The sequence below is a fragment of the Oxyura jamaicensis genome, chromosome 2 (genome assembly GCF_011077185.1).
Source record: "Oxyura jamaicensis isolate SHBP4307 breed ruddy duck chromosome 2, BPBGC_Ojam_1.0, whole genome shotgun sequence".
In the NCBI taxonomy this organism is placed as follows: domain Eukaryota; kingdom Metazoa; phylum Chordata; class Aves; order Anseriformes; family Anatidae; genus Oxyura; species Oxyura jamaicensis.
In genome coordinates this window covers 102094548-102098926 of record NC_048894.1, presented here as the reverse complement: position 1 = coordinate 102098926, position 4379 = coordinate 102094548, and positions in this window count along the sequence as shown.

The window sequence follows — 4379 nt, the reverse complement described above, 5'->3', positions numbered from 1 at the left end:
CCTGCACTTGGGTCACAACAACCCCATGCAAAGCTACAGGCTGGGGGATGAGTGTCTGGAAAGCTGTCTGGCAGAAAGGGACTGGGAGTATAGGTTCAATAGCCAGCTGAATATGAGCCAGCAGTGTGCTCAGTTGGCCAAGAAGTCCAACAGCCTCCTGGCTTATATCAGAAATGGTGTGGCCAGCAGGACTAGGGAAGTGATTGTCCATCTGTACTTGGCTCTGGTGAGGCTGTACCTTGAGTACTGTGTTCAGCTTTGGGCCCCTCACTACAAGAAGGACATCAAGGTGCTAGAGCATGTACAAAGAAGGACAATGAAGCTGGTGAAGGATCTGGAGCACAAGTCTTATGAGGAGTAGCTGAGAGAGCTTGGGTTGTTTAGCTTGGAGAAAAGAAGGCTCAGGAGAGACCTTACTGTACTTTACAATTACTTTAAAGGAGACTATAGTGAGGTGGGTTTTGGTTTCTTCTCCTAAGCACCATGTGATAAGACAGGAGGAAAAGGCTTTAAGTTGTGCAAGGGGAGGTTTAAGTTGGATATTAGGAAAAATGCTTTCATTGAAAGGGTTGTGAAGCATTGGAACAGGCTGCTCAGTGAAAGAGTTTAAGTCACCACCCCTGGAGGTCTTCAAAAACATGTAGAGTTTAGTGGCATTGTTTAATGGTGGAATTGGCAATGACAAGTTAAAGGTTGGAGTAAATGATCTTAGATGTCTTTTCCAACTTGAACTATTCTATAATTCTATATATGTATGCATAGGCTTGCAGGTTTTTACGTTTTAATTCAATATTTTGTCATATTCTTTTGGTTGCTTGCACATATGGAAATATTATTGTTTCTCTATAAACCAGTACTATTTGAACATCTACACATGGAATATTAAACTGTAAATATTAATATTAATAAAGCATCCTGTAAACAACAGTTAATGTGTTAGAGGCATTATTATCCACTGATACCCTGCTCTCATCTCTGCTGTTGGAGAGTTTCTTGAAGTAGTGATGGTTCCTAATTTTATTTATTAATATTTGCTCTTAGTGTTATATAGAATCACAGAATGCTGTGAGAGACCATGTCTTTCAAGGCCTTGCTGAAGTCTAGGTAAACTCCATCAACAGCCTTTCCACCTCCTAGACTGCTTCCTCTGGGCTGTATTGTATTTCCAGCATATGTTCAGGAAGTTGAATTCCCCCATGAGAACAAGCACGAGCAATTTCACAACTTCCTCCAGCTGCTTATAGACCACCTCATCCATTTCTTCATCCTGGTTTGGTAGTTTATATCAGAACCCCACCAGGATATCTGCCTTGTTGGCCAACCCCATAATCCTTATCCACAGGGACTCTACCTTATCATTCCCAGCCCCAAGCTCAACAACATCAAAACATTCTTTAATATAGAGAGCCCCACAACCACCCCTCCACTGTTGCCTGTCCTTTCTGAAGAGCTCATAGCCATCCATTCCAGCACTCCAGTCATGGGAGTGGTCCCACCACATTTCCACCTCATTTGAGTGATGGCAGCTAGGTCATAGTTTGCCTGCTGCACAATGGCTTCCAGCTCTTGTGAGACCCCACCTGGAATACTGCCTGCAGGCCTGGGGCCCCCAGCACAAGAAGGATATGGAGCTCTTGGAGTGGGCCACTGAGATGATCAGAGGGCTGGAGCATCTCTCCTATGGAGAAAGGTTGAGGGAACTGGGCTCATTTTGCTTGATGAAGAGAAGGCTCCAGGGAGACCTCATTGCGGCCTTCCAGTATTTGAAGGGAGCATATAAACCGGAGGGGAAACACCTGTTTACATGTGTTGATAGTGGTAGGACAAGGGGGGATAATTTTAAACCAAGATGGGAGATTTAGGTTAGAAATCAGGAGAAAATTTTTCACTCAGAGGGTTGTGAGGCTGGAACAGGTTGCTCAGAGAAGTTGTGGATAATCCATCCCTGCAGACATTCGAGGCCAGGCTGGATGAGGCTCAGGGCAGCCCGGTCTAGTGGTTGGCAACCCTGCCCAGAGCAGGGGATGTTGAAACTAAATGATCTTTAAGGTCCTTTTCAACCCATGCCATTCTATGATTCTATGATTCTATGATTCATTGTTGCCCATGCTGCGTTCATTAGTGTAGATGCATTTCATTTGTGCTGTTGCCCTCACCCGCAACCCTGGCATTGCTACATCTGTAACTTCTATTGCCTTCAGATTTCCTCTTGAGTCTTATGCGTATTTCTGCCTACTGATATAATCTATTTGCTGTGGGTAAAGTGTTTCATACTTACCTAAGCATTCTGTCCATATATATTTTATCATTCCTATAGCTAAATCTTACTGGTTTTTGGACTCTGTGTATGACACAGAGCTGATATAGATCCATATATGAAGTGATTTTTTTTTTTTTTTTTTTTTTTTAAGGAACAAAAACTATGATAATTTCTGTTGTAAAATAGATCAATTTTTAAATAAGCATTAATCCACTCTTTTTATGTTATAAAATATAGGTTTACCAATATTATATTAGATAAATCTTACAGACTTTACAATTAGGTACATTAATTATCATTATTTTTACTTTTTTTTTGTATAACTTTAAAAAAAAATATATTCTGGATCAAATGTAAAATGTAAAATCAAATAATCTTCAACTTCTACTCCTCAGAGATCATATATTAGATCTGAATTTAAAGCATAAAATGCACATTGTCTTTTCAAAAATATTTTACACTTATCTGACAGGGTTAACCCATACAGTTAAGAATTAATGTTAAAACAACCACATTTTCAAAGTGAATTTCAAAAGCAAAGTAAAGAATGCAGCTGAGAGAAAAGATGGTAGAAAAATCAAGTGAATTAAAGAATGAGATTATCTTTGGTGGCAAGCAGGAGATTCTTCTGTTTTATAAAAAAAATACATCCTGATGTACAAAATGAAAATCAAATGAAACCACTTAATTTTGGATGAAGCAACAAATAAATCTTCCCTTTACCAATCACAAGAATGAGGCTGAAGTTTGAATGTACTAAGAAGTGATTTTTATAACTGCAAACAGATGAATGTTAAGAAGTTACTAAAATATGCTTAAACTTCATTTCCTTGTCCTTTAAATAATAAAAACAATAACAAAACACTAAATCTTTGTGAGCAAGGACTGTAAAATTAAGCTTACCTGTTGTCATATATTTTACCAGTTCTTAGCCTGTTACAGAAAAAAAAAAAAAAAAAAAAAAAAAAAAAAAAAGTCCAGAGGGAAATCTCTCCAGAGTATTCATCAGTATTCATATGAAAAAGCAGTTTGTATGATCATACCTCATTTGACTAGTTGATAAGACTTTATATTCCCTCAGGCAGGTCAAGAGCAGCTGGTTTTATATTTACCATTTGCTACCATATTTCCACTCTTCACTTAGAATACCTACTTTCCACTCTCCATTCTTAGAATACCTAATTCTAGCTACTGATAAATTTTAAAAGGTAAAGATAATGGAGCATTCTCTTAGGAAAATCATTACATATTTTAATAAATCTCATCAGAGACTCCAACTTATATCTCATCCTTTATTAATTTCATACTATTAATCATTGTGATCTCTCTTAAGTATTTAATTTTTACTTCCTCTGAATTTTTATTTCATTTGAATAAACAGAGATTTCTTTAAAACATTTCTGCAGACAATGTTCAGCTAAAAAAAGTACAAAATATCAAAAGAAGTGTGAAGTTACTAGGTCAGTTCTGTGATTCTTTTCTCACGTGAGGAAAGAAATCAACAGGTTTGACTTAGAATAGCAAGAGTCTAACAAGATGTGGCCCAGTAACTGCCAAGAATGGCTTCTTACTTTGGAGCAAAACACTCCCTTTCTTTGCTGTATGAACACGGTTTTATGCCTTTTTGGCTAAAGATTATGTAGTAGCCATTGCAGTCCATTGTTCTCTTTCACTTAGAAATCACTTGATATGAAAGCAGCATGCATTGGTTGCAAAAATTAGTTATCATTAAAGTTCATTATAGTAAACAGAGAAAATTGTAATGTCAGAGAAAACATGGCTAGATATTCAAAACTATTTCCCCATCTAAACAGGCAAGTATCTGGATTGGGAAAGGATCAGACATTTTTATCTTATTTGTACTAAATACAGTCTGAAAGTATGAGGAATTCTGTTAAAGACACTGAGACCATCTGTGGAATAAGGATTTGTCTAGGGTAACAACTGCAAAAATCTATAAATTTATTAATAAAACTGTACTTCTCACCATCTCCAAAAAATAAGGGCACTCTTTGTCTATTCCTTGCCATGCACCAAATGATTAATGTGTACAATATTATCTCAAAACAAATTATTTTATTACATCTGCTTAAGAGCTACTAAACAACAACAACAACAA